General features: G+C 43.3%; 1 long non-coding RNA gene across 2 annotated transcripts in view; it reads right to left on the bottom strand.

Annotated features, from left to right (window-relative positions):
* Nucleotides 1-19,070, bottom strand: part of Gm31340 — a 153,458-nt gene that overhangs the window by 36,527 nt on the left and 97,861 nt on the right. For both annotated transcript variants that reach the window (XR_383822.2, XR_875029.3), the window contains one exon: nt 14,508-14,699. This is a non-coding gene — a long non-coding RNA (predicted gene, 31340). The remainder of the gene's footprint in view (nt 1-14,507; nt 14,700-19,070) is intronic.

Raw genomic sequence — 19,070 nt, 5'->3', positions numbered from 1 at the left:
TATAGCATGGAAGATACTTGTCCTCCAGAGAAACATACCCTTCAGCCTTCAAGAACCTGAGCTAGAGCAGGTTCAGTGGAGACAAGCGTGAGCAATGGCTACACTGGGTAGAACCTGACTTCTGTCCAGTGAGTCAGGACCCCACACTCCTTATGTCTAATTCTTTTGCCAGTCCCAGAGACATTGCTTTTGTCTGCATGGTCCAAAAGAGCTAACGAGCATGGCTCCCATTCCAACCAGTAGAAAGTACAGGAAAACATTAGGAGATGCTCTGTATGGGCTGAACATTTCTGTTACTCCACATTCATATACAAGAACTCATCTCCTAATGTGCTAATTCTGGAAGGTAGTTGGGTTTACATGAGGTAATGGCGTAGGGTCCTCGTGGTGCAATTACTCCCCTTGTAAGAAGACATCAGGGCTATACCACTCCTAGACACATACCCAAAGGGCTCTAAGCTTTTCCACAGAGATAGATTCTTGTGCATCAATGTTTGTTGCTGCACTTCATAGGAGCTAAAGAACAAAACTAGTCTAAATATCCACAAGCAATGGATACTTTTTTTTTAATGTGGTATAAGCGTGAGAGGTGGCTCACTGAGTAAATGAGCTTGCCACTAAGCCTGACAAGTTGAGTTCAAGGCCCAGGTCCTACATGGCAGAATGAAAGACTGTAGACTGACTCCCATAAGGACCGCCCTATGTGTGCTTTGTGTGGTGGTGGGATTGCAGACACATTTCTCAGTGTCTGGTCCTCAGTCACCATTCTGAGAGCTCATCCTGTCGCCAGTTGTGTGCAGGCTGAGCTCCTGCTTTGTCTCCCACTCAAGGACTGTACTTCAATGGACAGACGTCCCCGCCTGTCTGCGCTCCTGAACATTACTGCTTCCCATTGCTCTTCTGCTCATCTACTATTTTTCCCCTGGACTAAAGACACAGCAAAGAACTAGAAAGTTTTACCTCCGCAGTGGAACATACAAGTCACCCTAAGGGTCATCCCTCAGGTTCAGAAGACAGGGTCTAAGTGACCATCTGGTCTTGGGTTACTCAGTTGAAGCTGCTCCATTGGCCACTCCAACTCCTTCCCCTTTGGCATAACCCCAGCTCAGTTGGCTTGGGGTCAACCTCAATACACGGCCCCATCAATAGGAAGCATCCAAAGTGTTTCTGCTACAATTAATCATGAGCTTATTCTCCTTGGTGTAAAATAGCCCTCATCATCTCCTTACACCAGTGGTTCTCAACTTCCCAAATGCTGCAACCCTTTAATGCAGTTCCTCATGCTGTGGTGATCCCCCAACCATGAGAATATTTTTGTTGCTACTTCAAAACTGTAATTTTTTTCTACTGTTATGACTCAGAATGTAAATACCTGTGTTTTCCAGTGGTCTTAGGTGACCCCTGTGAAAAGGGCTCAACCCCCAAAGGTGTCTCAACCCACAGGTTCAGAACCACTGCCTTAAACCGTCCTACACTAGATAACCAAGGACTAACTATATAAGTAAATTTGATTGTGTGCCTAATGTTTTATGGCCAGGTGGAAAAGAGAGATGGAAATTATATGAATTCAATTTTACATAAGTCTCTGTGTCTGTCTATCTGTCTGTCTGTTTTGTTTTGTTGTTTTGTTGAGACAGAGTCTTTCTGCGCAGCCCTGGCTGCCCTGGAACTTCACATGAATCTTCAAACTACATGATGTGGAGGCTGACAAAGGAGTTACAAGCCAACCTTTGAAGTTACAAATGCTTTTCAGTTTTGGAATAGTCAGTGCACAAGAAATACCCAACCAACGAAAATAAACTCTCCCTTGGTGGTGTTGATAGTGGCAGTTATGTTGCTGTTCTCTAGAACTTGGCAGCTTTATTTTCATTTGTTTTGATGGGAAAGGCAGAACGCCAGAGCCCTGTCTTGAAATACTCAGAGCAGTGCTCTCGGCCATAGCATTGTCTCTGTCATGGGCTTTCTAAACTGCAGCAAGCCGTCCACCTATGTAATTTCTGTTTTTATCTCAAACACTTGTAGATTGGTTTGGGGGATGCTGGGTCAGAAAACAGGGATGTCCTCTTTTTCCTCAGTAAACTTGGTGGATGACCACAGGTAACAGTTGACGAAATTGTGTGGCCTTCTTCCTCTTGGTGTCTATGTTCTCCAAAGAGCCTGGTGTGGTAAACAGATGATGAAAGAAACTGCAAAGAAGAATATAAAGCTACACCTGCCTTTGAGTTATAGAAGACTCCAAGAGCTGAGGGTTCAATGCAGTGTGTGATGAATAAACCTTATGTATTATCTTCTGGGGCTATTGTCATGGAACTGCCCACCTCAACACACACACACACACACATTCAAACATTGGGTATAATATTTAAATAGCTTACAGAAATGTCTTCTTAAGGTACAATGTGTAGAGTAATATAACAAAAGACTGATGGCATAATTTACCCTGGTCTTGCCCAGAATGGTGGCACACACATTTAATCCCAGTACTCTCGAGGCAAAGGCAGAGGCAGGAAGATCTCTGTGAGGCTCTGGTCTATATAGTGAGTCTAGGACAGCCCAAGCTATATGTGTGAGACCCTGTCTCAATTTTTTTTTTTTTGCTCTGATTTTATCATCTTGATATTTTAAATAGCATGAAATCACATACGGGCAGTTATAAGGAAAGGAGGCTAGTTTTGGCTCATGGTTCAAGGACAAGAGGCTACATTTGGTGATGATCATATTGCAGTAGAGTTCCGAGGTAGCAGAGGGCGTTATCTACTTAGAGACCTAAGCAAACTGGCTCTTGTAGCTGATCCACTCTCAAGACCCAGCAATTCAATGAGTGGATTAACACAAGCGTGATGGCAGAGTCCTAATTGCCTCTTAAATCCCCACCTGATTTCACGTCCTAATAGCTCATCATCGGCATTAAATGTCAGTGTGAGTTTCATGGGTGGACAAACAATATTCAAACCACAGCACCCCTCTGGCAGTGACTGCTACACCCTTCCAGTTAGCCTCGTGTGCAGCTGTTTTCCCACTGGTCACTTGAGAGCAACATTTCTATTTTGTGTTAAATTTTCATCTGACATATTACTATAAATATTTTGTTTCTGCATAGACAGAAAGAAGAATTTTAGTGACTTGTTATAGATCCTTTTGCTGGTCTCTCCAAATTTATTTAATTGTTTTCTCAAACCATCCTCTAGGGATAACAGAATATTTTAGTTGGGTTTTTTTCTTTTCAAACTTCTTGATCATGATTTCTGGGGTTTTTTTTTTCCTTACATAAGAAAAAATTGATATAAGAATCAGATATCTTCTCTCTGACTCTACAGTGTTGCTTATTTTAATATCTATTTTATACCGCTCTTTAGTAAAGACTAAAAGTTCTGGATATTTGCTGACTGAGACACATTCAATAGGTATATTAGAACTCTGCATACTTAGAGATATAAGTGTCATAATGTCCTGAGGATTCCCTTCCCCCCCCTTGCCCCTCCTCTTTCTCCCCTCTCTCTTTCCTTCACCCTCCTCCTTCTCCCCTCTCTCTTTCCTTCCTCCATCCTCAGCCTTCACCATCACCTGTGGAGCATTGGGCTGTACACAGACAGGCTGGTCTCCACTCGAGCTGAGATGCTGAACCCCAGGACCCTGTGGTAATAATTCATCTACATGGGACGGAAGGAGTTCTCTCATGTCTCCTGGAACTCTGGCTCTTGCCTAAGTTACCACCACCACCACCCCCACCCCCACAGCCCCCACAAGAGAAGCATGGCTAGAAGTCAAGTAGGCAATGGCCCAAGCTTCTGACCTTCAGGCTAAACTCCTCCCCAGTTACCTAGCAACAGTAAAGACCATAAAAAGGGCTGTTCAGCCTCACCTCACTCTCTTACTTACTGCTCTTACTTCTTACCCCTCACTCTCACCCCCTCTCTCCTCTCTCTTTGTCTTCTCTCCTCTCCTCTCCTCTCCTCTCCTCACTCTCTCCCTCTTACTCTCTCTTTCTCTCTAGCCTCTCCCCCCCCCTCTTTTTTACCTTCTCTCTTTCTTCCTGCCTTTCTACAATAAAGCTCTAAAACCATAGAATGTCTCTGCTCATCAAGGCCCACTGCGCTTGGAGGATGGGACAGACTTTCTCCTAATGAGCCGTTTCTAATCTCCCATTAGAAGGCTTTCCTATGCTCCAGTCAAGATCCACTGCACTCACTCTCGCTGGTGTTGGGAACCTCTTCCCTCATCCCTCTCTCCCATAACCGTGGTGGCTTTAGCAAAGTAGTTCCGGGCCTCCCAGGTGGGGCTGCCCCTTTGCCACCTCCCCCCCACCCCCCAAGAGTGAGTCAGAGGCTTAGATGCTCACCTGGGGATAAGTGGAAATTGTATGGCAGCTCTCCCATGCCTGACTGACCAGAGAATAGGTAGAACTCTGGCGGGGTGTGGGTCTCCCCCCTTCCCCCTATTCCCCAGGGCTCCCCTTTTTAGTTCCCAACAATCACCCATTCAGAAATATCCCATGGAATTCATTTAGCAAATAAGGCTAGCTAGTTCCCAGTTATGTTATTTCTGCAAACCCCAATCTGTGTGTATCTCTGATTCCAGCCCACTCGAGTGTTAAAATCTGCTGGTTTCCTCACCTGTCAAGGTCCACTCCATGTGGACATCCCTGCTAGAAAGGACATCCTTGCTAGAAGGGACATCCTTGCCACAACCATACATTGTAGATGCCCCCCCCCCAAGAACTCATTTTTATAGCCCATGGAGAATTCATTGTCTGTGAAATTTGATCCCATTGGACATATTTTTGTCCACCAATGTCTGATGCCTTTTTAAACACAGAGCTTTAAAAGCTCATCCATTTTTGTCCTCTATTATAGTGTGAAAAGCATCTGTCCCACCACCTATACCCTAAGTAAAAGGGTCACAACATAAAAGTAAATTCTGTCCTCCTCAGCTAGGATCATGTACTGGAAACACGGCCACTTGTTACTACATGGTTCTTAGTGACTTTGTGTGGGTGTCTGTAGTCTCCCCTCCCCCAGCCTGAAACCTGCTTGCTCAGGGGTGGAGCTTCCTGCTCATTCGTTCTGCCACGCCCACTGCTGGAACCTGCGGAGCCACACCCGTGCACCTTTCTACTGGACCAGAGATTATTCGGCGGGAATCGGGTCCCCTCCCCCTTCCTTCATAACTAGTGTCGCAACAATAAAATTTGAGCCTTGATCAGAGTAACTGTCTTGGCTACATTTCTTCTTTTGCCCCGTCTAGATTCCTCTCTTACAGCTCGAGCGGCCTTCTCAGTCGAACCGTTCACGTTGCGAGCTGCTGGCGGCCGCAACATTTTGGCGCCAGAACTGGGACCTGAAGAATGGCAGAGAGATGCTAAGAGGAACGCTGCATTGGAGCTCCACAGGAAAGGATCTTCGTATCGGACATCGGAGCAACGGACAGGTACACATGCTAGCGCTAGCTTAAAATTTCAGTTTTGTAAAGTGTTGCTGAGGATGCGGTAGGATACGAATTAAGCTTGAATCAGTGCTAACCCAACGCTGGTTCTGCTTGGGTCAGCAGCGTGTTAATCGGAACTAGAAACGGAAACAGGCAGGTTAGCCGCAGCTTTTTAGGAAGCTGCTTAGGTGGAAGAAGAAAGGGTTTAAAGTCGTGGATCAGGCGGTAGGCCGTAGCTCTCCGAAGCTACATGAGGTGTGAGAAAAGAAAGGGTTTATTAAAAGGAATAGGCGGATTGCCCCAGTTAATAAAAAATATTCTCCGGCTCTACCTCGCCTCCCCAAAAGGTACCAAGAGCCACATGTGTGGGTTTTACCCACGGGAGGAATCGGGTCCATGTCCACCCAAGCCAAGGTTAAAAGCCCACTCATCTACGGATGAAAAAATCATTTGATCACCTCAGTTAAGCGTTGCCTTATTTAACTTAATTAATAGGGGGGAGAGAGATTGGAGACGTACTATTGAAAGGGCAAGCCCTTCACTGCCTCCCACCCAAATAAAAAAGCCAATTGGCCTTGTACTACAAGAGCCGGTCACTCCTTCTCCCTGTTTCCCACCTATCTTCCAAAAATGCGGAGGAATATCAACTTAGTGCTATTTTCACATCGTTCAGTCAAACTTAGCCAGAGTTCCAACGCCCTACTTAAAATTCAACTAGAAAGTTACCTACCAAGTACTAATTAGCATTATAAAGTCAGAGTCTGCAGCTCCAGGCCTTTCAGTTAGTTGTTTACTAGAAAGGACAGTCTTAAGCCAGATACAGTTTACCATAAGAAAAGTTAAAGAATCCCAGTGAAGCAAGTTTTTTCTTTAACCCTAGATTCCAGGCAGAACTATTGAGCATAGATAATTTTCCCCCCTCAGGCCAGCTTTTTCTTTTTTTTATTTTGTTAATAATAGGGAGGAGATGTAGTCTCCCCTCCCCCAGCCTGAAACCTGCTTGCTCAGGGGTGGAGCTTCCTGCTCATTCGTTCTGCCACGCCCACTGCTGGAACCTGCGGAGCCACACCCGTGCACCTTTCTACTGGACCAGAGATTATTCGGCGGGAATCGGGTCCCCTCCCCCTTCCTTCATAACTAGTGTCGCAACAATAAAATTTGAGCCTTGATCAGAGTAACTGTCTTGGCTACATTTCTTCTTTTGCCCCGTCTAGATTCCTCTCTTACAGCTCGAGCGGCCTTCTCAGTCGAACCGTTCACGTTGCGAGCTGCTGGCGGCCGCAACAGGTGTCACTTGGAAATTTCTCCCCACACCCCAGCACTTTAACTGAATGAAATGATAACGTAACTCTCTGTAAAGGATAGACTCTGACAGAAGGTATAATCGGCTAGGCGTCATCCCCGACTACCTTTCTTCTTCTGTGTGTCTATGCGTGCTTACTTTGAAATTTGGTTCATATTTTAAAAGTGGAAGTGTTCACACTGAAATACCTATGTCTCTATTTTCATTGATGGTTAGTGACATCTGGCAGCACTGGTCACTCCTGCATGGCCACAGTGCCCTGGAACAGAGACGTGCCAGTCGCTTCCAACAAGATAAGCAGTGGTGCTTCTGACTGTGGCCACAGGAGTTTATAGCTCCTGATCTAGGGAGTAAGCCAGTGTGGCATTACAGGAGGCTGCACAGAGGCATTCTGTAGAACTTGGGATAAATCAAAACCCATCTTGAGACCAACAAGGCCTTACATGCACTCCTGGACCCCTTCCTTGCTCACTACTTTGATGTCTCCTACTCACTCTGATACCTGCTTACTGCTCCTCGATTAAGTAAAACCTACTCTAGTTCCAGGCCTTGGCTGCCTTTTCTTCCTATTAACTTTTGCCTAAGTAGACATGTGAAGCAGTTCTTAGGTTTTCCCAGGTCTTAACTATCACCCCTCAGAAGGGATTTCCCTCGTCATCTTGTCTAACATAGCAGCATTCACATCTCTAGCATTATAGTGGTTTTGTAACCCCTCTTGCACTAACATTTTACCATATGTGTTCACTAGCTGACTGTGTACCCCACTTACTCCAGTTTTGTTGTTGCCCCACAGCAGGGACATCTGTGTTCAGCACATTAGTATTTGAAGTGCAGTAGATAAACTGTAGATGGCCTAAGATCCATGTGTTCACAAATAAGCTCTAGGGAAATGCAGGGCTGTCTCTTCAACAAAAGAGATGGGGGCTGGAGAGATGGCTCACTGGTTAAGAGCACTGACTGCTCTTCCAGAGGTCCAGAGTTCCATTCCTAACAACCACATGGTGTCTCACAACCATCTATAATGGAATCTGATGCCCTCTTCTCGTGTGTCTGAAGATAGTTACAGTGTACTCACATACATAAAATAAATAAATATTAAAAACAAAAACGGAAGAGATGGATCCTGTTTTGTGCTCAGAAAGCTGGGAATAGATATAGTTAATAGCCTGGTATCATATGTAGAGCCAGGCCACACCTGAATCCCCCAGGCTATAATGTTTATCCCAGACTCTTTCTTCCTAAATCTTTGTCTCAGCATCTTTCTCAGTCAATAGAATCCATCCCCATGTTCTTTAAAACACTTTCTGTGCCATCTGGGGGCCTCTCCTGATGTGCACATCTCAACCATTCTCATGAACCTTTCTTTATCTCGAGCGCCATTTCCCAGGAACTAGAACCATCCATCCTTACAGGAGGTGTCACATGTACTTTGAAGAATTCCAATGTTATCATATTGCTTAAGTTTTATTGTATACATAGGACTTGGTTTCATTATCGTCAGTAAGCTTTTTTTTTTTTTTTTTTTTTCCAAAATTGTGCTGGATTTAAGTATGCCTAAAATAAACTGCCCGGTGTCAGACTCTAGAAGTTTGAACCAATCCCAGCTACTGAGTTGTGCTGAACCATTCCTTCTTGCCTCATGTGAATCATTACTCTGCCAGCCCTGGTGTTTAGAGGGACCCTTTCCCCTCCCCCTAACAATGAACATCAGGAAAGAAAAAAAAAAACAAAACAAAAAAGAAAACCTCACATCTTTGGTTCCCCAGGTCCTCTTCAGAGCAATAAAAGAACTTAATTTCAACTATTATTATTTCAACTACATTATTTTCAGCCTAAAATGTATGTCCTAGCTGGGTGTGATGGTGCTTACCTTTACTCTAAGTGTGAAAGAGGAAGAGAAAGAGAAAGCTGGATCTCTCTGAGTTCCAGGCCAGCCAATGTTACATATCAAGATTTGTCTCAAAAATTTTTTTTAAAATAATTCTTATCTCTCAGTCCTCGTGATGGTTTAGAGATTTTTGTCAGCTTCCCTATCCTGTTATGGGACACCGGAAATGCCCATTGTAAAGAAGAAAGCAGAGAGGAGATACATACTTTAATGACAGCAGATAGAGATAAAGATTCCATGTATGGATGATCAAGTCCTGTCTATTCCATGATGGCACGGTGTTTATTATCACCAGCACAACTTGTCAGTATACTTTAAAGCTTCTCTTAGTTACTTAAAATAACCTAACCCAATGTCTCAGGATTTTCCCTGTCCAATTACATTAGGGCAGTGGGAGGCTGTGATTAGACAGGGAAAAGGGAGGCAGAGCAAGGGTTCCAGAGACAGAGAGCGTCTTGGGGTAGTGAAAAGAAAGGAAGATGGCAGCAGACGTGAATCAGCATGGCTATGACCAGCCACAGGTTGTTATGATACCATAAAGGTTAGAATATTGAGATAATTTATCTAATCTAGGTGGGCAGATTTATTTTTATCAATTGGTTTTGAAATTATTGTATTGGCATCTTGTGTATTGAGAATTTATTGATATATAAATCTGACTAGTTAACTATAAGCATTGAGTCTTGTTTTTGTCGGGTTACTGGGTATTGTGTTATCAAACCTCGAGGATGGCTATTGGTTATTGAAATGTGAGACAGAGCCATGGGATTCTGCCAGGACATAGTGTTGTGACCCACTGGTGCCAGTACTAGTATGGGAATGTGGCCTGGTGGGGCTGGAGAGTTGGCGAGTTGGGAGAAACAGGAACGCAGAGAGTTGGCGGGTTCTTTTTTTTTTTTTTTTTTTTTTTTTAATATTTCCTGCAACAACTCAATGGGAATGTTAGGCAAATACAACTTCACCTTTCATTTGGAGATCATAAGACAACTTTTAGATGTTGGTTCCCTGCTTCCACCTGATGGGTACCAGGGATTAAATTCAAGGGACCAGGCTTAGAAGCAAGACCTTTTACCCAACTCTTCAGCCTCAGAAACCCTTCGTTTCAAATATCATTTTCTCTGAAGTTTGGATGTGAAGATATGGATGTAAAACTCACAGATGTAGTAGCCAACTTCTATGAGCTTCACGGGAGTCCCTCAAGGAACTAGGGGACTAATCACTTGCTTCTTCCTATTGGGCAAGGCACATAGCTACACAGCTGATCAGGCTACAGATACTCTGCAGTTGAGCCAAAGACCTGTCCACCATGCGAACAGAGGCACAGTTGGCTTGCCCAAATGTGAGGCCCTGAGCTGTCCTATCCAACATGGTCACCATTTCCCATGGCCTGCACAGCTTTGTACTTGACTAGGGCTGTAGGGAATGGAGAAATGACAGACACAGTAATGTAAAGCTGCAATCTGGTGGGCGGGCCATGCAGAGAATGGAGAGACTCCAGCAGCAGCCTACAAGAGCAGGCTACCTCATCTCCATAGGGAGTCCCTGTAGTCTCGGGCTGCAGTCAACTGGGACGAGGACGCTTTGATTGCTACGTTCTACACCTACGAGATTTAGCTAAATGTCAACCATCTGTCATCATCTATATTCAGATCAGGGGAAGGCCTTGCCATTCCCATGAGTCCAGGGCAGTGTTTTACTTGTCATAGCTGTGCTCACGTCAACTATACACATTCACTAGGGACTTTGTCACCTCCACACAGCTGCGGGCATGTGGTAGCTATGTAATTAACTGAATTTAAATGAGGTCTAAAATACCTGTTGAATAGAAAAGAGTTGAACAAATTGCTTGAAGTAAGGTCTAAGTAGATACAGCCAGCAACCTGGCTTCCATAGTGACTTTTAACTTGGAGTCTTTCATTCTCCCTTTTGATGCAAAAATTCCCAGTCTGAGAGAACGGGGTCATGAATAAAATAATAATAATAAGGCACCAGTAGAGTCCTGATCAACAGCGCTGCCTGGACGTAGCTCTCTCATTCCTTGAAAGGGCTGTCCCGGGCTCAGACTCTCTCCTTCCTTGAGTCATTTCATCAGGACTGCCAGGGAGTCTAGGGAATTTATGTGTCTCCGTGGCTCAGGTCGAGCTCTGGGGCAGGCCTTCTCACTGCTCACAGCAGCCTATGCACATCTCTCAGCAGTGTCCTGCAGAGCATTGCAAATCACCTTATGTCTTTAGGAAGAAAAGAAGAAAATCTGGCTCCCTGGAGTTGCCCCAGCTCACTTTCTTGGAAAGTGGAAACTTCTTGGAATTCACTACTTCTTTTGATGTTTACCAATACATCACTACTCAGTGTTCGTGCCAAAATCATGTCTCTGTTAGGGTGATATATCGCCTACCTAAAACATATTCCAAGCAACTTCTCACTGCTTGTAAGGGCCGAAAGATTGTGATCAGCATAGATGGCAAAATCCCAGGCAGCAAGGCCCCAGGCCTCCTCTGGACATCTTACTCACCAACACAGGGCTGCCTTTGAGGAGCTCAGTATGTCAGGGAATGAGTCCAGGAAGGTGTGTGACTTTGGAATAATTAGAGGCTGGTTAAGTAAGTTAGGAAAGCTTGGAATTCACAACTACAGCCAATTCTAGACAAGGTGATGAAGTTGCAAAGTTTTGTATTTGGCTGCTCTCCAAACTGTCCTGAGAATCTCTCTCACCCTCTCCCTCGTCTCCTACTCCCCTTCCCCCTTGTGGCTCTGAGACTCTCTGTCTTGGCTTCTCACCCCTTGGGGAAACTCCTCTGAGGTTCTTTTTTCTCCCACGGAACCTTCATTCCTTTCCCACTGGTCTCTGCTGGCTGAGACTGGCCAGTTAATGGGGTGAGGCAATTAAAAATGGGAGTCCTTCAGTCTAGTAAAAACATGAGATTTGAAGGACTTAAGATGGTATAACTGTACATGATTATCTTTTAGGAGAAAAGCCTTCTATTTCACCATATTCTAAAATATGTCTGTGATCCCACATAAAGTTAAAGAAACTGTGACAAGGCTTCCTGTTAACCACAGTGTGATGGAGAAATGGATATAATAAAGAGGGTTTTGGTTCAGAGCTAAGTGAGGGAGGAAAGGCTATGTGGGCAGGAAACAAGGTGTCACACTCGTGTTGCCTTGGAGACCACATCCACCAGCCCCTTGCTCAGGACCACCAGCAGTTCATCTTCTCAGGGCAAGTGGTTTGCTTAGAACACAATAGCTTCCCACTTACAAATCACAGGCAGTGTCTGAAAATTCCAAGGTATTTATCAGGCTTAGGATGCCACCCAGTTTTGTCATAATCAAGAAAAATCTAGGCTGGGTAGCAGAAGGTGTGGGCCAGGGCTGGGGAGGCCGAGTTTGAATCCCAGTTTTACCACTAAGCTGAAGAGCCAGCTCCTGAGAACTGCTTATCATCTCTGGTCCTCAGATCCCTCATCCTCAAAATATCCCAGGCAGCCGTCTCCAGTCCTGAAACCCTAAAGAAGCTGCCAAGTGTCTACTTCAAGTAAAATTTCTATACTTTTTATTATTAAAAGACCGTTTTAATAATAAAAAGTTTCCATATTTGAAAGGAAACATTATCCGGCCAAACACTAAGTTGTTTTCTTCCTCCGTAATATGTTAACATCTTGTCCCGAGGAGCAAAGCCTTCTCTTGAAAGCCTCAGAACAGTTTGTGGCGATTGCAGTCCTTGTCTCAGAAAGATTAATTGGAAATGAAATCTAAGGAAGAGAATTCAAAGCCCATTTCTATGCTTCCTGCTTTGTAGATCTTCTAACATGTAAATGGACCGTTACAAAGAGGATTAGCTATTAGAATGGTCTGCGTGCAGTCCATCGTTCAGCTCCCAGTTCATTCCTTGCCAGAGAGTCCCAGCTGAGCCGCATCTTAATGGCCTCCTTTCATCCTTCAGGGGGATGAACTGCATACTAACTCCAAGACCTGTGTTTTCCAACTTCAATTTGACCACAACTTTAACAAACTGTAGACTCTCCCCCAACTCTCCAATGGTGCTTAAAATATGAAACAACAAAACAAAACTACTGGTAATAATTGTGAGGAGCTCTTTTCTCCCAATATTGCTTTTGATCTTTGTGTTTTATCACAAGTAGAAAATCTAAGACAATGAATGGATAGAGAGAGGGGGAACTTATAGGAACAGAAATGATTCAGAGACAGCTGCATCAGCAAAAGCCCACACCATCATGGGTGACAGACAACTTATGAAAGCTGGAGCTCACTGCATGAACTGTGGGCAACTCAACAGACAGGAAACTCTTTCAGGCATCTCAGGTAGCCTGAGCCTCTTCTGGGAAGTTGTGCTGGTGGTCTAAGAGCATCTCTCAACAGCCACTATAGGTTATATATGCTTGGGAAGGTAGGGATCTAGTATATCTGGTCGGTTTCAGAGACTTCCTGAACTACTGAAGTTGCTTATTTCCTGTGCTTAATGAGCTTCCCTGAAGGATGGAATGTTTCACCCCCTTAAAACATTGGCTCTCAACCTGTGGGTTGTGACCCCCTTTGACACACCTCTAACTCCAAAAATATTTACATTACAATTCTTTTGTTTTGGTTTTTTGAGACAGGGTTTCTCTGTGTAGCTCTGGCTGTCCTGGAACTCACTCTGTAGACCAGGCTGGCCTCGAGCTCAGAAATCTGCCTACCTCTACCTCCCAAGTACTGGGATTAAAGGCATGCGCCACCACTGCCCGTCTTACATTACAATTCTTTTTTTTTTTTTTTTTTTTTTTTTTTTTATTTATTATATGGAAGTACATTGTAGCTATCTTCAGACACTCCAGAAGAGGGCGTCAGATCTCGTTACGGATGGTTGTGAGCCACCATGTGGTTGCTGGGATTTGAACTCTGGACTTTCGGAAGAGCAGTCGGGTGCTCTTACCCACTGAGCCATCTCACCAGCCCTACATTACAATTCTTAACAGTAGCAAAATTATAGTTATTGAAGTAGCAACAAAAGTAATTTTATGGTTAGAGGTCACCACAACTTGAGGAACTATTTTAAAGAGTCACAACATTAGAAAGGTTGAAAACCACTGTCTTAAGACATCTTATTATGTCATCTCCCTTTTAACATCCTACATCTTTTTTTTTTTTTAAAGATTTATTTACTTATTATTTATTTATTATATGTAAGTACACTGTAGCTGTCTTCAGACACTCCAGAAGAGGGCATCAGATCTCATTACGGGTGGTTGTGAGCCACCATGTGGTTGCTGGGATTTGAACTTTGGACCTTCGGAAGAGCAGTCGGGTGCTCTTACCCACTGAGCCATCTCACCAGCCCAACATCCTACATCTTAATCAACTTTCTTCCAAGATGGACATTTTATCTCAAAGGAACATGCTATGTAGCAGTAGGACAGGCCTCCACTGGATAATCAATGTAACTTAGAAAAAGATAAAGATATCTTGGTTTGCTTTCTCTTGCTGTGATAAGCACTATGATCAAAGCACTCCAGGGAGGAGAAGGTTTATGGTTTTACACATTGCACTCACAGTTGTTCATCATGGAAGAAGCCAAGGCAGAAACTCCAGCAGGGCAGGAACCTGGAAGCAGGAACCAAAGCAGAAACCATGGAGGAGTGCTGCCTGATGGCTTGCTCTCCCAGCTTCCTCGGTTTGCTTTCTTATGGGACACAGGACCACCTTTTCTGGGATGGCTCTGTCCATAGTGGGCACATTAATCAAGAAAATGCCCAACCCCTTGCTACAGTCTAATCTGATGGAGGCATTTTTTTCAATTGAGGTTCCCTCTTCCCAGATGATGAATCTTGTATCACGTTAACCAAGAAGTAATCAGCACAAAGGGCACTGAGCTGACTTGGAGGGGCTACTTACCCACGCACTCCATCACCGTGCCTCCTTTTTCACTCCCACGTTTGCTGTGCATGTGGCTGCTCAGAAGAAAGACTGTATTTCCAGTCACCTTTGCTATTAGGTGTGACAACTGATGTGAAGGTAATAATGTGGGTGACCTCCCAGCTCATGCCCTTCCTCGAGGATAAGACCACACTTTCCTCCTCTGCTGGGCTGGAATACAGAAGTGACAGAGCAAAGAAAACTCATTATATATCAAGAGTAAGAGAATGAGAAGAGTCTGGTGACTGTCAGGGTAGAGCCACGGCACCACCATCTGCTGCTTATCCTTCGTCTGTTTGTTTCTTAAGAAAAACATTAGCTTGTTTTGTTGAAGCAACAGAACCTAACCCATATTAATCATGGAATGATTAACAGTAGAGTTATCACTTCAAAAGATTTAATGATTATGCCCCAAACTTCATGTTCCTTCTCTCCTTTGGTCATGGCTACCCGAACCAAAAAGAGAAGGTGAAATCAGAATCAAATTTGTTTCCACTGGTTACTAACTGATCTTCAGACAAAAAAAAAAAAGCATATTAGAAAAGATAATTTTAGTTCAGTATTTTGTGAACAGATTGCTTACATGTCTTAGACCAATTTATGCAACAATTCCATGAGGTAGACACTATTATTACTCCATCTTACAAATACAGATAAACTATGAGTTGAGATCAGGACCATGGGCATCTGTACCTTTAACCATTTACTGTAACACCCAGCTTTCTGCATTGGTGGGAGATCAAGATCAAAGTGAACACCAAGAACATAGTCAATTCTGTGCACATCAGGGATACTACTGAAGGAAGATGCTCTCACTGCCTGAGAGAGGGGTCATATAAATCTGGGCCCCATGCCTCTGGCCTTTTATTTCTCACAGGGGAGAGGAAAAGAAGACATAAATACTGCTAGTACTAAAAGAATCTCTAGAGCTCAAGGCTCTGCTTATAAAAGAGCAAACAAGGCTCAGAGTGTCAGTGGGAAGAATGGAGGATACATATCCATCAGGAGGTGGATGCATATGGATGTCCCATGAGAATTCTCCAGGGTGCCAGAACGATGATCTTCGCCGCTCTGGTCAAGGAAGGAGCAATCTATCTCATGTGCTAGAAAATGTTTTCTTCTTACTTCATAGACAAGGAGCTTGGATCTTGAATACAATAAACCCTCCAGGATCATATCAGTATTTACTTAGTGGACCTATGAATCCTAAAAAGTGGGATTCATTTGTGTAGCATCAGTGCTCTCCTGAGATGACATCTTCTGCTAGCTAACTAGCTAATGACTGAGCGCCTGCCTTTCTTTTCTTATTTTCACTCAGTGTTTCTTAAGTACTAACTATGGCCAGTGTCATCACAGCTCTTCCCATGACTATACTTAACAGACTGATAAAGAAGGCAAAGATGATCTATAGATGGGTAATAAATAGTTAGCATTAGGTAATATGACAAGGGAAGTTGCTAGGTACAACAGTGTTGGAAGGTCTCAGACATTACTGTCTCTTGGTATGTGTTTGGCACAATCATGAAGTATTTGCCTGATTTACTGGAGAAGAGAGACGCATCAGGGAGAATTTAACAGAGCAGGTAACCAAAAATTAACTGAAATTTGAGTTACAGCTTTGCAAAAAGTACTTTTTTAGTTTTGAGTATGTTTTGTGCAATATTCATACTTATACTGAAACAGTTTGCCTGAAATTAACATTTAACTGGTAGTGATGGGTTTTACATAGAAATCATAGGTGACGAGAATGCAGAGTGGGCAGAGTGTGTTCCATGAAGGTGAATCTTGAGGGAGAATAGTTTCTCTTCAGACTTGAGGTGATTAGGAGGGAAGAAAGAACTATTAAGTTATTACCCTTGTACTGGCTGGTTTTGTGTCAACTTGACACAGCTGGAGTTATCACAGAGAAATGAGTCCCCCTTGAGGAAATGCCTCTATGAGATCCAGCTGTAAGGCATTTTCTCAATTAGTGATCAAGGAGGAAAGACCCCTTGCGGGTGGGACAATCTCTGAGCTGGTCTTGGGTTCTATAAGAGAGCAGGCTGAGCAAGCCAGGGGAAGCAAGCCAGTAAGTAACATCCCTCCATGGCCTCTGCATCAGCTCCTGCTTCCTGACCTGCTTGAGATCCAGTCCTAACTTCCTTTGGTGATGAACAGCAATGTGGAAGTGTAAGCTGAATGAACCCTTTCTTCCCCAACTTGCTTCTTGGTCATGATATTTTGTGCAGGAATAGAAACCCTGACTAAGACAACCCTCATGTGAATCATTAGTATGAGACCTACAAAGCTTCCCAAAGAGTGATAGAATTGTGTTTATATGGATATGTTATTACATTGGGGGAAGTAAGTGTGAAATAAATTAACACATGTATTTCATCTCTCTGCGAACATAAGGTCTCTATTTGAGTTAGGTTGATGTAGTAGTATGCCAGTACAAAACTCATGGTTGTCTAGCAACCACCTAGGATGTAAACTGTACCACATGTAACTCAGGTGAGAGGGAGGTGGGTGTTTTGATTTTAAGGAGCACATAGTATGGTCTTAAAGAAGAGATATGGATGAGAGGAGGGAGGTCTTGTCTTGGGAATAATCAACTGCTACACACTCCCATATGATTTGAATTAAGTCTTTTCCTTCTCTGTTAATTTGGCTTCCTAATGTATGGAATCACAAGCTCTGCCTGACTGGCACATAAGCATCTCCCCAGACTTCCTTCATAATGATCCAGTTTTAAGTAGTGAAGTAAAGTCCTGCCAGCTATCAGGTCAACCACATAGGAGGCAGCCTGGTTCCAGACTTCCTGACCTCTGCAAATCACCATTCTTCTTTGGGGAGTTGGGGGGCACTAATCATTTGTTCTTTTTTTTTTTAAGATTTATTTATTTATTTATTTAATGTAAGTACACTGTAGCTGTCTTCAGGCACACCAGAAGAGGGGGTCAGATCTCGTTACGGATGGTTGTGAGCCACCATGTGGTTGCTGGGATTTGAACTCCGGACCTTTGGAAGAGCAGTCGGGTGCTCTTACCCACTGAGCCATCTCACCAGCCCCCATTTTGTTCTTTTTAACTAAACTTATTTCTGTGGCTTTCAGCTGATAAATAAAAAAAACTCCAGTTCTCAGGGGCAGTGGAGAGGGAAGGGATCTCCAAGGTTAAACTCTTTTCTTAAATTTGGTATTAAGTGAAGCAACCATAGTGTCTATGGTGGGATATTGCAGACCTGTTTTGGCATGTTCATGACTTTGTAACTCTTCACATGAGAATACAGTACTTGAAGTTCCCAAGCCAAGCAAAGTAGAGGATCTGAATTCTCTGGTTCCAGAGATTTTTCTCTTTCATCTTAAAGATTTAAAGTTTCATATCTCCTAAAGAAATAGAAGCAGTCATTAATAGTCTCCCAACCAAAAAAAAAGCCCAGGACCAGATGGGTTTAGTGCAGAGTTCTACCAGACCTTCAAAGAAGATCTAATTCCAGTTCTACACAAACTATTCCACAAAATAGAAGCAGAAGGTACTCTACCCAATTCATTCTATAAAGCCACAATTACTCTAATACCTAAGCCACCGAAAGACCCAACAAAGATAAAGAACTTCAGACCAATTTCCCTTATGAATATCGATGCAAAAATCCTCGGTAAAATTCTCTCTAACCGAATCCAAGAACACATCAAAACAATCATCCATCCTGACCAAGTAGGTTTCATTCCAGGGATGCAGAGATGGTTTAATATACGGAAATCCATCAATGTAATCCACTATATAAACAAACTCAAAGACAAAAACCACATGATCATCTTGTTAGATGCGGAGAAAGCATTTGACAAAATCCAACACCCATTCATGATAAAAGTCTTGGAAAGATCAGGAATTCAAGGCCCATACCTAAACATGATAAAAGCAATCTACAGTAAACCAGCAGCCAACATCAAAGTAAATGGTAAGAAGCTGGAAGCATTTCCACTAAAATCAGGGACTAGACAAGGCTGCCCACTTTCTCCCTACCTATTCAATGTTGTACTTGAAGTCCTAGCCAGAGCAATTCGACAACAAAAGGAGATCAAGGGGATACAAGTTGGAAAGGAAGAAGTCAAAATATCACTTTTTGCAGATGATAATGATAGTATATATAAGTGACCCTAAAAATTCCACCAGAGAACTCCTAAACCTGATAAACAGCTTCAGTGAACTAGCTGGATATAAAATTAACTCAAACAAGTCAATGGCCTTTCTCTACACAAAGGACAAACAGGCTGAGAAAGAAATTAGGGAAACAACACCCTTCACAATAGCCACAAATAATGTAAAATACCTTGGCATGACTCTAACTAAGGAAGTGAAAGATCTGTATGATAAGAACTTCAAGTATCTGAAGAAAGAAATTAAAGAAGATCTCAGAAGATGGAAAGATCTCCCATGCTCATGGATTGGCAGGATCAATATAGTAAAAATGGCTATCTTGCCAAAAGCAATCTACAGATTCAATGCAATCCCCATCAAAATTCCAACTCAATTCTTCAACGAATTAGAAAGGGCAATCTGC

This window comes from Mus musculus, chromosome 15, assembly GCF_000001635.26.
Source record: "Mus musculus strain C57BL/6J chromosome 15, GRCm38.p6 C57BL/6J".
Lineage (NCBI taxonomy): Eukaryota > Metazoa > Chordata > Mammalia > Rodentia > Muridae > Mus > Mus musculus.
The sequence above is the reverse complement of the archived record's forward strand: the minus strand, read 5'-3'. Positions and strand labels throughout refer to the sequence as shown.